This window comes from Molothrus ater, chromosome 1 (genome assembly GCF_012460135.2).
Source record: "Molothrus ater isolate BHLD 08-10-18 breed brown headed cowbird chromosome 1, BPBGC_Mater_1.1, whole genome shotgun sequence".
NCBI lineage: Eukaryota > Metazoa > Chordata > Aves > Passeriformes > Icteridae > Molothrus > Molothrus ater.
The window spans coordinates 68,156,997-68,178,539 of NC_050478.2; the positions used below are offsets into that span (position 1 = coordinate 68,156,997).

General features: G+C 36.9%; 1 protein-coding gene and 1 long non-coding RNA gene across 2 annotated transcripts in view; both read right to left on the reverse strand.

Annotated features, from left to right (window-relative positions):
* The window catches only part of FARS2 (phenylalanyl-tRNA synthetase 2, mitochondrial), a 230,322-nt gene that overhangs the window by 206,986 nt on the left and 1,793 nt on the right, over positions 1–21,543 (reverse strand).
* LOC129046661 (uncharacterized) lies at positions 14,472–20,339 on the reverse strand. Its single transcript, XR_008508317.1, has 3 exons — positions 20,106–20,339; positions 16,764–16,841; positions 14,472–15,032 (listed from the first exon to the last, which is right to left on the reverse strand). It is a non-coding gene; the product is annotated as an uncharacterized LOC129046661 (long non-coding RNA).

Genomic DNA, 21,543 nt, shown 5'->3' on the forward strand with positions numbered 1-21,543 from the left:
GTAGGACAGCACAGGGAAGCAGAGCTGTGTAACTGTGACCTGGCCCTTCAGCCACAGATGTTTCATGTGGAGTCAAGCATAGGCTTTTGTTCATCCATTTTCAAATCCAGTCAGGTGATACATTTCAAATGCATGCTGATCATGGGTGTGGGTTAGTCCCACACAGTTAGGTCCAAACACAGTCTAGACAACTTCCCATACTCACAATAAAAGGTTTGCTATTTTAGAAGCATATTACCTATCTTGCCTCTTCAGAAAGGAAATAAATTCTTGATTAAACTTTTTTAAATGTAGTTTTATGTAGACAAAGTTGTCTTTTAATAACTTTGAATCATAGAGTCCTCTGAGTTGGAAGGGACCCATCAGGACCATTGAGTCCAACTTCTGTGTGCCAGATTTATGTTCTTAGGTTCTCTCATGATAACAAATGCAACAGAGGACAGATTCTCAATAGTTCTTCATCTTTTAATATTTCTACATTTTAAAAAAGTAAGAGAACCCCTATATTAATCATCAAAGTGGTAAAACAGTCCACTAGTAACTCAGTGTTGTATGGATTACTTCATAAGGGCAGGCTGGGGAAAATAAAACTTGCAAGCTGGCTACAGAGAAGATGACAAAAAGAAGATATCCTTGAGTCCAATACTCAGCAAGCAAACAAAGACTTTGCATCAGCCCCTATTGAGATGCCTTGGTGACTTTAGAATAGAGAACAATCAGAAAAACAGAAACAAAAAAATCCAGCAGATGTCTCTAAATGAGGAGAACAGAGACAGGTGACTAACTAGCCTGAGAGAAATAAAAATAAAATGGGAGCAGTGCCACAGTGTTATCGTTTTTGTAGTGCCACCTGGAGAGGTAGCAGGCTTATCAATGAATGCCAAAAATGAACAGTACCCATCTGCTCACCCTAATAAATAACCCTTACTAGAAAAAATACAAAGGAATATAATTCCCTTGGCACATTTTCAGCAGACCTGTTTGTTTAAAATATTTATTTGGGTCTTACATGGCTTAGCAACTATTTGCTGAGAACACAATAATGCTTTAAGATGACCCTTGGAAGCATGGAGCAAGTCAGTAGCTGTAAGAATTCATGAAGACAGAAAGCTCCAATAACTTCCTTTTAAACAAGCAAAAGCTCTGCAATTACCACTGCTTTCAAAATGTCTTTAGAAAGATATTTCTGACCAACTGAATGGACTGATAGCAAAACCCTGAATGAGAGACACTTCAAAGTCTGAAAAGTCAGCACTCCTCTGGAGGTAACAGCAGCAGAAACCATCTCCATTCAAAAAGAACTTCAAGAACCACGGCACAAGATCAGTTTACCTCCTCTACTGTCCACCACAAATGGCAAAGAGTAACCATTCTGCTGATGCTAAGAGTGGATTGAGAAAGGAGGTCAGACATGGCTGGAGGTAAAATGAGAAATGCTCAGGTCTCTTGATGTACTGTTACAAAAAGAAATGGCATGGAAGAGAAGACTAAAGCAGGCAGATGGGTCTGCCTTCATGAGTTTGAAAGCAAAATGCCTCTTTAGCACTAACCTTTATCAACTCCAACCACTGCTTATGTAATGAAGGCGTAGGAGTATGGAACAGAAATTTGAACTTGCTAAAACTGAGACACTTCCAAGCTGGACTTTTGATTCAATGGTGTATTTAGTTTTCATACATGACATATACAACTGGAAAATACCCTGGTCTGTTTAATATCTTCAATTCTACCACCTCCATAAAAGCAATATAAGTCTGAATTCACACAAAATTATCCAGAACAGGACAGACCACTGTACACAGCCAGAATACAGCTACTACCATTTTGCAAATGTTTCACATAAATGTTTTTGCACTAAATTTTAGCTTTCATCTGACAAAAATATGACAGAATGAAACTTAAAATATGCATATACAAACATGCATGAAGGGAAAGAGGAACACAACAGAAAGCAATTCTGAGGAGACAGAAATCACAAGATGTGAGCAGACACATATCCACATAAGCCAGAGTTCTGTAAATGACTGTACACATGCAGTCATAGTTCATAGTTCCTACAACAGATTTTAAAAAACTCCCAAACAGCACTTCACCAAAACAAAGCCAGCAGGTACTGCACTGGTTCCTATAGACTCAAGCACCTTTACCAAATACCAGCTGGCTCTTCCAGCTGAATCACAAAAGACAACACCACAGTATAACCATGCACATTATTTCTGCTGCTTTGTACTCCCTGTCTTAGCATGAGCACAGTTAAGTAATAAAAACTCACCAACACAATTTTGTTCACCTGTGAACTGGCCCACACTTTTTGAAATAATAAGAGCAGGAATTCTCTGATACAAAACCAAACAGAAGGCTCAGTTTAAATCCAAACAAACAAAGCCTTCCACCAAAGATAACAAACTTTCAAGGATTTTAACTGTAGCATTTTCCATGTGACATTCCCTTTCTAGTCCAACTAAAACAGCTGGTTTGGGTTTTTTAAATAAGTATTTCTATGAAACACTTGCAGCAAAGCCTGAATCACTGAAAATTTGAATGCGAAACAGACATTCTTATGTTTTAATTTCTGTTATAAAAATTAGCCAGGATAAAATTTAAAGCTTTTATAATGTTAATCATTCAGTGTTAGCAGCAAAAGATTCCTTCTATTCCCTCCTTCTGTTGACTGCATCTTATATTTAAAAGATGTGTGTTCCAACACGAGTAAGGTTCATTGCCATGGCAGAGAGATTTTGTTCATGCTACAGGAATGAACAGAGGCAGCTGGTGCCACAGCCTTCTCCTGACATCTCTAAGAATGGTACAAAATAATTTCTTTAAAGATACAACATATGTTCTCATTTTATCAAGCATTGAACTGTTCTCATTGTGATAAGAAAAAACATGCCTCTAAGTAGTATCACTCCACTGACACCATTTCATATCCCTTTTATAATGGTCTTCTGAGGACCTCCCAGAGGAGAGCATCCTGCCCCTAGCATGCACAACACTGAAATATATTTTAGAAAAATTGTAATCACTGAACCAGACATGTTCCCAAACTTTAATCTCTGAAAACCTTTCACTTTGCTAAAAGCCTGCATTAAAAAAAAAAACAAAAAACCCCAAACAAACAAATAAACAAACACAACTAAACCCCACTAAGTTTAATAATTTTCTTTTTAAATCAGCTAGTTAGTAAGGATTACTCTACCCAGACTTGAAAATATTTCAGGACTGTAAAATTTAGGCTCAAAAATCTCCCTAGGAACAAACATTTACATTTGTCTCAGTGGAAGCAGGTTCAGCTTTTGATCTTTTATGATGATTCCTCTTCGACATGAAATTTTATCACACATGGGACCTTAAATGGTTCCAGCTTTGTTTAACTGATCTTTTTTTCTTGAACCCATTATTTGGTATCTGCTCCCTACATTGTAAAAGAAGAGTTTTTCTTCCCTTGCCTCTCCACCCAGGTTACCAGAATGAGTAATGGTCACCAAAAATATAACTTGCTAACTTGCCCACCCATAAAAATGACACTTCTGGAAACTGTAATTTATAGAAGTACAAGCAGCAGATGGATGCATTCCAATTTAAATATCTGAATCAGAGCCTAAAGGGCCAGTAGTTATAAAATGGTCTTAATTTCATATAAACAGAGCAATCAATGGGTAATCAACAACACAGTAAGTATAAAATCCCAGTTTTGTCATGTACCATCAAATCTTTTTAATAAATTCATCTTGACTTCTTTCTACTGACAAATACAGATAGTTGGGAAAAAAGTGGCTGTAAAAGTATGGTATCTACCTGCTTAAAAAAAATTCCTTAGGACATGGACCAATGAAGTGGAATTATTTCAACCAAAGTGGAAGAACAAATTAAATGCATGAAATCTTTGCTGATGCTGGCATCAGGTTACTTCAGTTCCCACTCTAAGTCAGGAACATCAGAGTTTTTCCAGGACATCAGTCCTAATGCTGGCAAAATCCAACCAGCCTGCTGTCAGACAGGTGAAACAGACTGACTGTTCTCTCCCATATTACACCAGAAATCAACTTGTGTCAACTGAATCAAGGGTGTTTGGTTTTGCTTTTGAGCTGTGTATCTACTCTAAGGGTGTGAATCTAGTTATTTGGTCTTATTGTAGTATGCTAGGAGGAGTTTTGCTTAAATAATTCTGCTGGTTTTCCTGGCAGGCTTGGAAAATCAAGAAACTTCTGTAAGCAAAGCAAACAAATGCAAAAACCAAACCAGATGCTCTTGGTGCACAGTAGATAAGAGTTTTCAGCTACCTAGACATCCTTAATTATTTTCAGCAAATAAGTCATCTGGGTAAAGCTGTTTGTTGTCGTAAAGGTTGTGCATTCCTCTGTTGAGGTAATCTCATCTTGGAGCACTCAGCGTTTCATTGACAAAATAAATAGAGCATTTTTTTCTTGCAACTACTAAAAAGAAAGTGAGGTCATGAACAGAACCCAAAACCATCTTTTTCTCTAGCACCTAGAGAAGGCAATAAAAGGTTTTCGGGTTTTTCATGCCACTTGTAAGATATTCTGTTCCTGCTAAGCAATGGCAGAGAGCTGTCTTGTTGCAAGAAGCAGCAGACCCTTGGTCGGCCAAGACCCTTTAGCCCTGAATATTCAAGAATCAGCTTTTTAAAAGTACTTATGCTTCTTTATTATCTTATACAAGAAGGGATTATGATGACTGTAAGACACAAGGCTACTTGAGTTACACAGCAGTCATCAGTGCCTGGTGCACATTCATCCCCCAGGCTGTGGTATATTTGTATGTAGGAATTTATTTTGGGATCACCAGAGAATTCTCAAGAATTTCCACAAAAAACTTTCTACAGAAATGCTGCTTCACATCTCACTCTGTTTATGCTCTGTCTTGCTGTGAGGGTAAAAGTTTAGTTCCAAATGCAAATCACAGATTGTAAATATCAGAAGGTGCTAGATGTGTCATCAGAAGGGAATCTCTAATAGCAACCATCAGTAGGAAGTATAACCCCAGTTTGCTAAAAATTCTGTATTCACATCTGATGATGACATCTTTATATAGTATCATCAGTGATGCTCTGAATGGGTACAGTTTGACAGGTGCATATCTTAGATTCTAGTGATACTATATTTTAAGAGTGATGTAAATAGTAAGACATAGTTTCACAATGTAAATATATTACCTATATATGCTTTGCCTCAAAAAAACTCTACTAGCCTTTTATTTTATTTTTTATACAGCACCTCATGTTTCAAGGAATGGAAAACAATTTGATATGAAATCACGAGCGTTCTTTTTAAAATCAAAGTACTTTGAATACTTTCAGGAACAGAATAAAGTCACTTAAGTGCAGATTCTGGCTTGATCATGCACACCTGAGGCAGGAACTCCACAAGGCAGGCAGTTTGGCTGCAGTGGTGTGGTGGGGAGGATGTGTGTTTGTGTATTTTCTGCAGGTGTGCACATGGGGAATGTGGACTGCAAAAAAACATATCCTATTCTGTCAAACCACTTCAAATTGCATAGAGTATTTTCCATGTACTGTAATGCTTGAGCAATCAAATTTGCATCAGATGGCCCACTCTACTAATTGTTGAAGCATATATTGGAATATTTCCACAGCTCAAAAAGTCTTGACACATACAGAAAATACAGCAAGAGCTGCATTTCTCCACTGTATTTTGGAATTGCAGTAATTTCCCCTGGAATGGGAAAAGCAGATACCCAATTCTCAAATTGGGTAATTAACTACTGCTCACCTCTTGCTGGTGACAGTTACCACAAAGGAGGAGCTTTATAGTACTAATGGAAGATTAGAGAAATGAAATTTTAAACACCCTCGCAAAATTTCAGGGCTGAACAAATGAACTGTACAAGGAAAAGAGTTTGTGCTGAACCTTGCTTTCAGGATGCATAAGCCCTCTCTTTTGGTTCAGAAATTCCAACTTAGTAATCTCAGAAAGAAGTATGAGCTCCAGGATAGTAAGATCCTGATACAAAGAACTCAGTGATTTAACAACTAGAATTCTCCCTCCCATCAAAGACACTCATAACATGCACAACCTTGCCTAAAATCTCAGCTACAAGTCCTGCAGAGAATTAAAGCACCAGTTATGGTGAAGGTCTATCTCCCATTTTCTTACTTCTCATGGCAAATACAGTGCACTAAGCAGTAAAACTGCCCACAAGGAAAGTAAAATCTAATGACAGTAAGAGAGGGATGGTCCCAGAACTAAGCTTAGGGATGAGTTTTGAAGATAACCCCTGGATCAATCTCCTTTAGAAATTAATACAAGCTTTACTTCTGTACTTCACAGAACTACAGGATCACAAAATAATTTCAGTTCAAAAAGACCACTGGAGGTGGCCTAGTTCAAAACCCTGTCCAAAGAAGGTCACTCAGAGGGACTTTCCCTACTTGGATTTGAAATCTCCAGCAAGAGTTTCAACAACTTCTCTGGGCAACCTAATTATGGCTCATTTGGATTTAGTGCTCTCCCCACCATGATTTCTTCATACAGAGAGATCCACACAAAACAACTGCTTGCTAATACACAAAAGCAAACCTAGAGTTTGCCTAAATGATGTTTCCAAAAAGGGAAAATGGGCAGATACTGTATGTGCAAAACTTGGGAAATATTAAAGGTTCACAAGTCACACAAAAAGAAATCTCACACTTACACAGCCACTTCTCAAGTTTCAGAAACTGCACTTACTATTTACTTCTATCTACTTTGTCTATGCCTGACCTGTAATACATGATGCACTGTAAAGGTCCTACCTTTCCTTTTCTTTTTGCATCTGGCTACCAACACTACAAAAGTGAAATACTAACTGATTTTGAGCTCTTTCTTAAAAATTATTTTTCACAGTTATGGATTTTCATTCCAAACATCTAGAATATTTGTAATTCAGAATTTAGTTGTGGAAGGGTAGGTGTTATACCACAAAATCAGGAGATTTTTAACTTTAAAATAATTCATTTCAGATGCCATATACCACAAATTGAGATGTTAATTAATGCAGAAAAGTTGATAGGTTTATGAAGAGCTATTGTGTATACTTTTCCAGATGATGGCAACATGCTGACAGCTTTAAAGAAGTAGATGTGCTACTGTAAGGTTTATTGTCTAAGCAGCCTCCTCCCTCTGCAGCAATCTAACAGTTTACATTTACAGTTGATGATAACTTCTATTATGTTCCAATATTTGCTAATCATCGCAGAGACTGTGAAAAACAGCATCATTTGTCACAAGCTCTCTCCTGCAGACACACTATTCTTCTAAAAGACAACATATGCAATGTTTTCTCTTAAAGCATCCATTCGTAGTTCTTTTAAAATATTTCAGACAGCACTATCCTATTTTCCTCTTCTGTAAGATGTCAGCCAACAGAACATAATTCATTCTCAGGTTTACAGTAAGCTTTCCTTTGCAAGCAGCAGAACTAGCAAAAGTTTATTTCCTCTGTGTTTGGAGGCAAAGTTAGTTTGCAGATACAGTGGTAAGGGACAAATTCATCCTGCTACCTCTTCTTTGCCTATGGAGTTTATAGGGTTTATCTTCTTCATAAAGCCCTTTATTCTCACACACCACCTGTACCTTGCTGTCTCTGGTGACCCAGACATTCTGTGAAATTTAACTGAAGTGGAAAAAAGAGGGCTGACAGCAGACCCACAAATACCATCTTGGAGACATAATTTCCTTAGGCCTTTTTGCTTAAAACCTGAATTTTTTTAGAAAAGTATTAAACTCAAGCTAACAATGTCTTCAAAAAGTGATGGCAAAACATCACACCCAGCAACAGCTTCAGTGGAAGTAGCACTCTGGTTCTCAAAAACGATACAACTTTAGTCTATTCTCACTGATAAAGGTCATTGCTAAAGCAATCTGCCACTCTGGGGGCAGATGACACTTACATACATCCACTTCACTTCTCTCATATCATTCATCCAGGATAGTCCCTGCTTTGCGCCAGGCTGCAACACATTTAAGTGTGAACAGATTGATTACCAACCAGAAATCTGAAACAAGCTGCCACTGCATTTCACTATAGATGAGCAGGGATTGCTGGAGAGACTTTGTGGAGTCAAACCATACGTGCACAGGGGGGCTGTGCAACACAAACTGCACATTTCAATACGGGTAATCTTGGGCAGAAGACAGAGTCATTGCTTTTTAAGGGTTTGCTTTTTCAAAAGTGTTGGAAGGCATGACAGCAAAGATGACTGGTTTTTCTGAAACAGTAGAGGCACACAGAAAACAATACACACAGAAAAACACACAGAAACAATAAGCTATTTCAGAGCCAGAGAAGTTGATGAACTGACATATTCAAGCATAAGAAACCAAATCCCAACTCCTAATCAGTAGAGGTCAGACAACTGTTTTTCAATTATATCCTAGAAATTCTTGTGGCAGTCATCAAGCAGAAGGTTTGTTACGGAGTTAGAAAAGTTTTCCCAACTTGTATAATAATATCTTGATTTTTCAACTATGCTGTCTCAAAATATATAACAAGCAAGATAGGATATCTTGCTTCACAATACATTAAGTAATATATTAAACAGTATTTTTCTACTTTTAATTCTGTCTGACACCAAAAAAGTAGACTGTGTATATACTTTATTCGCCTGTTTCTCAGATTTGTACCTTAAAAATATTGCTCTCCTTCTAAAAGGAGTTAATAATTTTGTAGTGAAACAAAGGCAAATGAGAAAAAACAGTGGCTTACCAACATCCCTTCTCAAGTGCAAATGCAGAAGTAGCAATATAACCTCATCAAACAGCAGCTAGAAACATATAAAACAAATAAATACTTGGATCACCTACTTAATTCCTTTTCTGTTGTTTGGATCACTTCCTCAAGCACACAAACAATTTTACAATACACTCCAAAATCATTGTAGATGATAAACAACACATCAGCACGGCCTAAGCATATGTCATGCTCATTTGAGAAGGCAATGTCTGCCACAAAAGGTTCTGCCTATGTTCTGTGTTATGTTGCAGTTGCTACAAAACATTTTCCTGTAAAGCAGTAGGGAAAATACTATCTAAAACCTCAGCATCTTGTTGGTATAGTATTTAATGCTGCTTCAGTAACTCTTAAATGCCCTTGAGAATAAATAATCAAGGCTCCTTTTAATAGTTTTTGACACAGACCTAATTTTTCAGGTTAGTTTTCATTGACAGGTATGTAACTGACACCTTAGAGAATTCGTATTTATTGTGCTACAAGCTGGGTGCAAACTACCAAAAGTATAAGCAAACCAAAGTGACAGATTTATGGCTAGTTACACATCTGCTAAACTGAGAAAGTGTGGTCTTAGCTTATAAGCCTTTCTCCCTCAATTTTTATACCAGCTATTCCTATTTATGCTACTAATCCATAAGAAGCCTGGTAGATTTCATAAACTTTTAGACTGTAAATCATTCAGACTCACATCAGGGTCTGCCAAAGCAAACAGGACACACCTACATGGAATCTCTGTGTCCAGTGCCAACATCCACAGCCAGCTACCACCACCCCTCCTCTCTTTTCCCAAGCAGGACCCTAACTTCACCAGCTGCCCCAGGAAAGACACCGGGGCAGCTCACCTAATAAGAAACAATACAGGAAGGAATAAGGTGATAGAAATCTGGTTCTAACAGATTTCAAAGAGTAAAAACCCTGTTTTCACAAGGTAAAAACATTTCAAATGCTTCAGAGAAGAAATTTAGCCCTTCTCAACTATGACTGTCCAATAGCTTTGCCTACAGACTTGCCCTTAGCAGAGGAGTTTTTCTCTGGTTGCTTCCCAAACTTGCATAAATGTAAAGGTATCCCAACATGAAGGTGCACTGTTTTACATAATTAAAAAATAAATAAATTAAATGGTAGCATTAATAGAGATGCCATCAATGTGATCCATGATAAAAATATACTCTATTGGATAATTAAACATTTGCTATTAGAGAACCTCATTGCTCTGAGGCAAACAGAACCTATCAAAACTGCATTTTTAACCCTTACTGTTAAACATAACATCTGGGGGAGAGAAGGAATTAATGTATTTCAAAATTAGACATAGGATAAAGCTACAGTTGCTCCTTTTTCCAGAATACAAACATTTTCAATGACATAGAAACAGATCTGTTTTATGTGTAATGAATGAAAGATGAGCAGATTGGATCTTATCATTAGAAAGAAAGGAAGAAAAGGAGGTTTAGCATAAAATGTGTTTTTAAAATGGTGGTCCACCACTAGGAAAGTCAATTGTGGGTACTTCTGCACTTGCCATATCATAGACACACAAATATATTGGTATATGTAATTACCATCTCAGTAGGTAAGGAACTAGAAAAGCCAACATCCCAGCATTTCCCAAGCTTGCTACTAATTAAATCATATGCATACCAGTTCAATCAAAGGATGATCAAAGTTAACGAAAAAAAATTTCAATTTAATTCAATGAACTGTGGATCAGTTCCAGACATCTAGCTGCTACTCCATCCTCTTTCTTCTTTATCAAAAAGCACTCCAACTGTGTGAAAGTGAAGAGGACTCCATATGAGTCTACAGATTTTGTGATTTTGTATTTCCCCTCAGATCTGAATTTTAAATTAATTATTTGACAGTTGACTACATTACATAAAATTAAGTAATCTTTTCAATGAAGGTGGATTAGAGGCTATTCCTGGTTTGGAAGGAAAACTGACTACTAATATTACTGTTACATCAATAGCTTGAAAAGATTTCAACTGTCTCTTTCATACACATACTCCTTCATTATAAATTTATTTGTGTGTCCCGCTGTTCACCCCTGCAACAATATCATGCCATACCTGAGCATGTAAAATGTTAGTCCAATGTACTAGAAATAGGTCTCTAAATTTATAAGGCTTTCAAAGATTAACAGAAAGACAAATTAATGTCATCTAAAAAAAAAAAAAATCAGTGCTCAGATCAAATATCTATTTCTAGTTACATTTGCAATGCAATGTCACAACCATCAAACAACTTCAGTAAACTGGACATAACATTTATGAAACCTATCTAAATAGCCTTTGCTTCAATTCTTATTAACAATGTTTTTTCACATTCTCTTTTTCACTAAATATTTGTATTAAAAGTGATAATTTAATTTTATCCTCTCAAAACTCATCTCCCAGTGCTGTCCAGGTGCTTTGTAGCCATGGTTTCAGCAAACGTCCTTTCAGATCAGCCTAAAGGCTCTCATTTCTTTAGAACAGAGCTGGGCAGAGTTGCTCTAAAATCTTTATTTGGCAATTTAATATATGCATCACTTTTAATAGACACTGCATGATGTCTCAAATGCAATGAGTATCACACAGGAAATTAAATTTTAAAAAATAATCTTTCCTGTTCAAGAATGAACAGTCCATTAAATGAAAACTGAAGTTGTCAGCTTTCAACAGGAAGAATAGTATCTATGCCTGACACTTCACATTCCATCTATAGGTTTTGCAGTACAGGGACACAAGCTTAAATGAAAAATGGTGTTTTGACATAGTTCCAATAACATTTATGTATGCAGCGCTGCCTAGTTGTCCACCTCTCATCTTTTGTTTTCTAAGAGAGATTTCAAGCATTTCCTCTTGGAAAAGGCTTTTTTGTTAATCATCAGCTCCTTCTATTTCATGTTGGAGAAACACACTAATAACAATGGGAAGGGACTGGTACTACTACAATTTCTATTGCCACAACTCAGGTGTCCTTCACTGAACCTACTCAGAAGCCCTGGACAACTCTGTTGTGCCACTGGGAACTTCATGAGCAGGGAGTCAGAGCTGCAGGATTTTATTCCCATACAAGGCGAAATCATCTCTCAGGGAGTCCTAAAATCCTGAATCAGAATGTGAAATAATCTCCCAGTACACTTGCCCCTTCTCTCTCAACCACTGTGTGAGACGGAAGAGATGTAAAGAGAGGGATGTCAGAAAATGATGACTGAAATCCGTACCGTCTTTCTCCTGTTTCTCTTCAACAGGGACGTTTTCTGCAGAGCCACTTTTAGGCATCGAATTAAAACCAATGTTAGCAGGGCTTTTTTACTGAGTCCAGACATGTAAGAAATGCTCCTTAAACTCAGCCCTTGCCTGAGTATGGCGTAGTTACAGGACAACAGACTTATAGTTTAAGATACAAGTAAAAACTGAGTCCTATAAATTTACCCACGTGCTAATACTGCTCTTGAAAGAAAAAGAGATACTTATACTTTAAAACACTGCTATCAGCTCATTCTCCTTAATAAGAGCCCACTGTCTTTGAAATGTTAAATGGGACCTACTAAGAAGAAAATTCTATTTGCTGCAACACCTTTTCTTTCATAATGTGAAAACTTTTACTGTTTTTGTACAATTTCTTATCACTGAAGCTCTTTTCTATTGACTGAAACAGAAATCAACAACCAGATTTTTTTTTATTCTCCCACTTACATGTTAGTGACTTAGGCTGTTGTGTTCCCTAACTGTTACAGTGGTCTAGAAGCAGAAGACCCCCTCATCTCTCAAGAACTATTAACCCAAAGTTTTAAGCTAGAATTTAAAAAATTTGCTATGTTACAGCAAACTAAATTTGTTTAGAAACTTTGTATCATCATTTGCAGTTGATCCCAAATCACATGGGGTGCAAACATGAGTAAAGCATGAAAAAAAAAAAACAGAAGTATAGGGAAAAGCAGCTAGCCTACACAGGGTGCAGTATTGACTTGCATGTTGTAAAAGGAAAAAAACCAAAACAACTCACCACATCAGTTTCTAAATGACACAGTTCATTCCAACCCATTTAACCTACACAAAATGCTGGACTCCATGAACAGCAAAATTTGAAAACAATACAGACAGCTCTGCCAGCAAGTCTCACACAATCACAGTAACTGTCTCGATACAGCTGGTCTCACAGCAAAACAAATTTCAGAAGGTAAAACAAAAATGAAGTAAGATTGCACTGCTAACATTTTCAGTTTGCTTTCCTTTGACCTGGTCTCCTTAGCAAACTTATTTACTCTATTTACATATTTATTTTTTAAACACTTTGCTGTTATTTCCTTGATTGCAGCACTAAAATTTGCCACAGGTGAATGGATAATGTACCCCTTCTAAATTCCACATGACTATCAAGCCTGTGTACTGCCTCCTCAGTCTTCCAATACACTGCTGAGCTGCAAGATGAAAGACTTATTTTAAGGACAAGCTTTAAGAAAGTCTTATTTTAAGACTCTTTTAAGGACAAGCGTACCCAAGAAGACACTGAAGAATTAACTACCTAGCCAACCTCCATCAACCAGCTTAAAAACTTTACCTTGCATATTCTACAGTTATGAATGTATATGGGTTACGAAAAGACAGAAAACCTGATTTGCAAAAATTCTACTTATATTATGAAACACCTTCTGTAACTACAGCTAAATAAACGTATTAACTATGTTTAAAGCCTAAGGGTAAAAAAGTAGTCTTTTCCTTACAAATACTTCAACTGCAACAACTGACTCTGAATTATAAACAATGCTGCTGATAAACATTCATGATAAATATAAGTCCCCTCAATTAAAGTTCTGCCTATTCAAGTAAATATAAGTCAAATTTTAAAATGCATTTGCTCAATCCTGTTATAATTTTCTGATACAACTGTCCTATGATTTTGTTAAAATTTTAGAGCCAGAATTGATTCATATTTATTCAGGCAAACCTACCTCATAACACTGTATTTGATTACATCTGAACATGACTGCCTTTACAGCATTTCAGAGGTGCTGACATCTCCAATAACTCGTTAAAGAAGAACTAGTTCCAAAATATTCTGTAGCAAGCAAAGCAAGACAAGCATGACTTAATACAGATTTAAATTGTGTCTTCATGCGGTCCCACTACCACCAGATTAAAAAAAATGGCTTTAAAGTATCACATTAAAAAGAACAAGACTAGTGTTGCTAACTTCTTTCCTTGTCATTAAAACTAGAAAATAGGAAACACTTGAGTCCACTCACAGCTCCCTAGGAAAATAGGCTCCCAAGCAGCTTAATGTTTTAACATCTGTAATCTTCCTGGGGAACATCTCTGTAAGGCTTGCTAATGTTGATATACTTACTCTAGACAAAGCCCAGCTCAACGAACAAACTAAAATCTTTGTTTGAAAAGCTTTGAGAAAGTCACATATTTTAATTATATCAGAGAACCCTTCTGTGACACCAGAAATCTGCAAGCCACACTTCCCCTCAGAACAAGCCTCATGAAAGAAAACTTAAGACAGAACTCAGAATGCACATCTCAGACTACGGCACAGAAGTGTGTGTGTGTGTGTGCGTATATTTGTATATACATATATATATTTAAGACTATACACAGAAGTATTCCTCCATCCAGTCTTGAGATACCAAAGACAACATCTTCTCATCTTGCATTCTGAGCCAAGACATACACATTGACTAGGTGTAAGAAGATATGAAAGTCAGGGAAGTAAAGCAAATAACAACATGAAAGAATCAAGTTTTATTATTAATGAAGAATAAGATGTTATTATAGCTCAAGGTCACATATGACAAAACAATCTTCAGTTAATGCCACATCTGTTACATACTGAGAGAATCAAAATTAAAACATAATAATTGTTTTGGCTTGTTTTCTTTAAAACCATCTGTAGAATTGCAATGTGCCACATGCTGAAAGATTTTGTTCCACACAGGCCCAGCAGGATCTGCCACTCAGGGTCAGGACTGGGACCCCAGGGGACACTGGGGTCAAATGAACTCCTAATACCAGGCAACAAAATAGGATTTGGTAGAATCTGCAATATCTCTTAAATTTAGTTTATTAAAAATGAATCCTTTCAAAAACAACTCAGGAAGTCTGACAAAGTAACTAGAATAAACATAGTGCTCCCACATACTTAGTTCAAGTCTCTCCAGCAGAGTTTCTGTTTGTAGAATGAATACTATATTAAGAATATAACCTACCACAACAGAACAGGGATACAATGGCAGTATAAAAATAAGACACACTGCAAGTGGAAGTGGAGGGTGGAACAAGAACCACAATCTATGCAGGGAGGAAGAGGGACAGAAGGGAAACAGAAAAAGTTAACCTCTTTCAAGCCACATCTATATGTTTAGAACAACATTCTTTTATAAAACTGTACAAAGTTAGTGCGCCAACATAAAAAGCAAGCAGCTATTCTAAGTTCAACAAACCTATATAGAGCCAATATTTAATTACCTTTTTAATATGTGGTAATTTTAAACATATAATACCATATCTGTCCATTTTACAATACTGCCTTCCCATGGGAAGAGCTGGTGTAATGCATTATGCAATTTTCACACTGTAACTAACTAGTATAATAAAATCAAAGTTAAAACAAACATTAAAAAAAGCTATGTTCATAGTCAAAATAAGTAAGAAAGCAATTTAAAAAATTATGCAAATTCTCTCAAAAGTAAGTAACACTCTCAGTCAAGGTCTTGAAAACTTTCTTGAAAGTCAAATCAATTTTGAAATCCTACATATACACACACAAAAAAAAGTACTATTAAATCTGTGTGAGGACCTGACAATTGGCTCTAGTTATCTGTTTTTTTCCATTTTAGACACAGCACATCTACTTGACCAGGAACCATTTCCAAAAAAGGAAAAAGTTAAACAATAATTAAAATCAAGTGCATAAACATTAATTAAAGGAAACAAATTATGTGTACCACCAGATTAAAACAAACACACAAACAAACAAAATAAAACAACAACAGCAACAACAAAAATGCCCACAACCTGACCTTGGTCTAAACTAATACTACGCTACAAAACATACCTGAAAAAGTTAATCACAGAAATTGTAGAACAAGGAGATACTTAATTCAAGCCTCAGATAGATGAACTCTCACAAATGTTCCCAGAATAGTATTTCAAACTATTTCTTCCCCCATTCCTGTTTCCCACCTTTCAGCAGAATGTAAACCCATTCCTATAGGAAAGTTAGCAGCTCCACTTCATAGGTCTGCATCCCCATCTAAATCAACACTCATTCCCACTCTTCCCACTCATTGGAGGGAAGACACAAACCTTATTAGGAGCCACTGGCACACACTGCCTTTCACTGATGCTGCCATGGGGTCATGTAGGTAAGAGACTGGAAGTAATGGTGGGGTTTGTAAAGTCCTAACTATTGCCTCTCCATAGATCCCTGAGCTCATTCTCCATTCACCAGCGCATCCTATCCTATCCTATCCTATCCTATCCTATCCTATCCTATCCTATCCTATCCTATCCTATCCTATCCTACATCAATTATAACTGGCATGTAATATGAGGAGAACTTAATTTGTCACCTCTTCTCACACTGAACAGCAACTTATTGCCTAGGTAGTTAGGCAGATTTCAAAGGGATTATATTCAAGGATCTGGACATACTCCAATATAAAGATGATAAATTCTGAATTTCTTCTTCAGAAGATTATTATCTTCTACCTCTCCCTCTTTCTCTCTCTCTCTCTCATTATTGTTACACACCTATCTTTATGTCTCAAGTCTCATAATTTTCTTTGTATAAGGAGTAAGAAAATGAATGAATTCTATATGGAAAGCAAATTTATATAGCTATCATACATGTCCTTAGCAGTTGGTGAAGATGAAGAAAGATCTTTTTAAATTACGAAATAAATTAAAATTTAACTATTCATTAAAATGGAGAGAGACTGAAAACTTGTTACTAACTAAACAGGCTGGTAGTGCTGGTGTCAAAGATTCAGAAAGTGAAATTTATTTTTACTTATTTACCTGCAAGCAGAGATAATCTTTCTTCAGCTCTGCTTCTTTTGCCTGCTAGCTTTAGTCAGTACTTTGCTCCTTCTCAGGCTGAAAAAAAATTTTGACAGAGTCACTCCAGATATAAAAAACAGAAGCAGAAATGAAATGCAAAGAGAGTTCTGTCTAGACCTGTAAAGGCATGTAAGAAAGTATTGACAATTCAGCTGATCTTACAAATGCATGAGAAGCATGATATACACAGGAACATGTCCCTAATGCACTATCACTCATTGTCAGAGCTCTGAGGACATAAAACCAATAGTGACACAAGATGAAAGATCAAAAATGTCAAAGATCATGCAAAAGTAAGTATCTTAAACTCTACCATTACTACAATCCCTAATATGGCTATGTTGTTTTCCTTATTTCAATTAAAGCATTGCTCCATAGTCTTCTTTCATCTCTGGAAACAATCTGCTTCAGCTTCCCATTCAAACTGTTTACTTTTCTCCTGGATCAAAAGTCCAAGCTACTGGAACAAAAAGTCATACATGGATGCACAGCACCATATAAAATGAAAATGTGTTGCAAGTGGAAAATCATATTCCCACAATCAGAAAACTGAACAGATTGCCTACTTAAAATCCACTCAATCCTTGATGATTTACCCATCCACTGTAAACAACAATTTTGCTTAATTTTCCTTCACTAAAAGAAAGATATGTCCTTGGATAACGTGTTTCCTTACATCAGATCCAAACTACCTCATAGCAACGTGATACTTCTACACCTACTGATACTTTGATCTAGGAATTGTTTCCAACAAATAATCACACAATAATTATTTATAAGAAAACAACTACTTGAAGCAGATTTTCATGGAGGACTTAAGCAGGAGTCCTTGAGTGGAGCTAGCCCCTAGTGTCACCTGACAAGAAAGGCCATGCCCACAATTCAGCGAGCAGAAGTGGGATGCACACAAGCAGCAGGATGTCTTTGATTTCACATCCTTGAGACACGGGACTGGGTAAGCAGAAAACCCCACATCACTGTGTTAGCTGTGCACCAATCCCCAGGCTGAAACATGGAGAATTAGAGATGAAGGCAAGACCTTTACCACTACATCATGACCGTGTACATGCCTGAATACATATTTACATGTTTTTCATGTGCACACTCACATACACGTTTATACATGACAAAAAATAAACTCAAGAGAAAAAAGAACTTTGCTCTAGCAAAGTGTCTTAAGTGCAATCATGATCTTTAACTCAAAAGATCGGCAGTACCATTTGTAACCAACCTGCCAAACTGGAAATCCCAAGTCAGCAAAAAATACACAGGGGCAGCTACAAAGAGAATCTCAATTGCTCCTAAACAAAATATCACTCCTTGTTTTACTTCTAAGTTTGCTTCCTAAGCTAAAATTTTCAATATCCTCTGAAAGAGGGCAGAAAAAAATATCAAAATAACTACATCATTTAGCCTGGCTGGCTGACAGCTACTGAGAAATATGATGATAGTGTAAATCACAGAAGAGGGAGAAGGATTACACAGCGTGACTCTAAAGGGGCATAAATGAAAAAGTGGGATGAACTCAGGGAAGAGGGTGGCATAGGATGAGCATCAGAAAACATTTCTTAACAGCAATACAATATAAAGTAGAATATATTTTCTCACAGACCGAGTAGTTATTTAAGGCAAAATTTGACAAAACACTGGAAAGCACAGCAAAGAAAGTATTTCTGAATTTATGAGGTCATGGATGAGAACATTTCATTAATCCTGTCCCCTTTATGCTTCTCATGATTAGATTTCTGAGCAAGATTTCAGTATAACAAAAAAACACACAGGAAAAATATGTTAATTTTTTCTTGTGTTCTTGTCTTCATCAGCATTAAGGTTAGAAGTGTTTATAAGTGTCATTTGCGTTTGATGCAACTATTACATGCTGAGCTATTTAAGCATTACTGGTAATTTTAATCCCCTATTAGTTATTCTTTTGCCTGTAACACAAAATTATCCTTTTAATTCTGGACTTTTATAGTATTTTTATTTCAAGCATTTCAAAGGATTTTACCAACATATGTCCACTAAAAACATCTTCCAAAATCTATATGGTGTGTAATACTGCCTTTCATGGATCCAGAAGTTATCCTGTGACTGGTGAAGTGTCCAGCTCCTTAATTGTCAGGTTACACAATGCCCATGAAGTCCTATGGAGGACTTAAGTCACAGGAAATTAGAAAGTTAAAATGTGGCGAAGAAGGAAAACAAAATTCAGGGTTTCTTTTAGTCTGATGCCTGCAGCACAAGAGATCATGAACCAGGAAAGGTTTAGGAGCAGTGGTAAAACAGGTGTTCCCTTAGAAGACCAAGTATTACAACAGGAATTGCACTACTGGTTGTGTTTTGGTTTTCCTATTATTACTGTCCTTACAATTATTACTGTAATTTAAACAGCACACAACATTCTGCAATTCAGTTTGGAAAGAGATGGGGTAACTCACAAAAAGCTAACTGAGAGAAGAGTTTTGTCACCATTTTTTTCTTCCCTCTGAACTTCCAGTTAGAATTTTTTTTAATGCACAAAGAATTCAGGAGTATAGCTGAATATAAAATATGGAAGTTTCTCCTCCTAAATAAAAATGTTCTTTTCTACAGGGCAACCAACTAAATACAATTTTTTTTAAATACTAGAGTCAGTCAAGGCCTCCTGATGATACTGTGGAAATCTTAATTCACCACACAGAACAGTTGAATTACAGTTTGTTACATTTGTCCCTGAAATCCCAAAATTCTTGTGATTTATAATCCTTCTTTTAAAGATCCTACTCTACACTGTGTAGGATCTCACTGTGCACAACCCTATCAACCAGCAGCTAAGACAAGGAAAGAAAAGAGACACCACACCACTGCAACATGGAAAAAATAGCATGAAAAACAATTACTGAAGAGATTATAATATCACAACAATCAATTATCGTTCTGACCCCCAGAGAAAAATAATGAAAACCAACAGCAGCATACCAGGAAAGCACTGAAAGTGTTCAGTGCCATGTCATGAAGCTGAAAAAAGGAACCACAAAGAACAATTCAGCAACAGATGACAAGATATTGAATATGTCCCAGAGAATAGAACAGCTCTTTCTTCCCACTCCAGTCCACAGTCCCTACAGGTACTTCATCCAAACTCCTTCCCCTCCCCCCTTTTAGCAAGTACACACTGAAATATTCCAGGTACTGATACCATTATATCCTCTCAAAGTACTTATTTATCCCAAGAGATGCAGAAATGCAAGGCACATGCCACCTCCCTTCCCAGACCAAAGGCTGAAAGCAAAGACTTCTGTAGAAATGAAAATCACCAACCCTAAATCCAGGTGCGGTTTTCCCCTCAGGAATGAGGAGGCAGTTAATGAAATGGTTATTGCTCCTTCCCCATACACAGGCTCCAGTGTCATAGGACACACAGTGGTCATTTGGGCTGTCTGTCCTTTGAATGTGCAGTGGTGCCATAAACAAAGGCCAGCAGAACCACCTGTATCCCAACCACAGCAGTGTCCACTTCCTGCAGAATGACACAACTTCTGGGACCATAACCCATCGCTTCCAAGAAAACACAACAACAAATGAAAAAAAAGGAATTCATTTTTCCACTTAACAGTGCCAACCCAACTGCACAAAGGTGACTCCTTTCTGACAAAAATTAATCTTCCCTCCCTGAGTGTATTAAAGGTTAAGCTAAAAAAGGAGACAAGAGGAAAGACTTTTCTCCTTTGATAAATTTACCTTGCATTTGATCATGCACTGCATGAGCTTACTGTTTATTCTAAACATAGGACGTTTCTAGGCTTTCTGAAGAGAAAAACATGGTTACCTTAAAAAAAAAATTAAAAATAAAAGTCACAAAAACTGTCAGGGAGTTTCAGGAACAGGATTATCATCTGAAGCTATCTAAAAATAATTTTTAATTACTTTTCAAATATTAAATTAATACTGTTCTTGTAAACAAAATTTGCTGAATGTTTTCAACCCAATTACTCCCTCATCTTTTAGAGCTGAGGATTTCACCATGAAAACAGTATTTCCAACAATACCTGAAGGCTGGTGTAAAATTAGATGGAACAACTGCCACACATCCACAGAATGGCATCACTTAGGTAACTTTGCTAAACTCTCCAACCTCAGTTTGGCTCTGTACCTGACAGACCCATATTGCTCTAAGCTGTCTGAAGCCCACCCTCATAGCACAGGGCAGGGTGGCCACTGCTGCTTTCAGAGATGGTAAGTCTGTGGACACAAAGCCAGAGTTCTGCTATAACATGTATTATGGCTGGTGCTGGCCAGCCACCAACAGCTGCAAAGATGGGGAGCACCAGCACCCAGATGGGCTCTGCTTCTGGCACGGCAATCTGCTTTAACAACATGGCTTGGGCTACAAGGACAATTTGGTTGGTCCCACTGGCAAATGAAGGGCATGCTTGCTTTGTATTTCTCCATGTGGGTGTCCTGAATGCCAAGACCTAACCCAAAACACACTGGTTGGTAACTTACAAGGGAAGGCTTCAGAAGCATGATGCTTTTCCCAGTACTGCAGCTGCATATGTTTTTCTACATTTCCTGTAACATTTCTAGTTTGGGTTTTGATAAAGAGAATATCCAGAAAATTTTCTACATACAGAAAATCCCCATTTCCAGAAATTTAAAAGGGCTGCTAAAACACAGCATATCCATAAAGGTAAATTTGAAATAAATTCATGTGTCTATACTAATTACATCCAAAAGCACAGAATATTTTAGTTCTTTG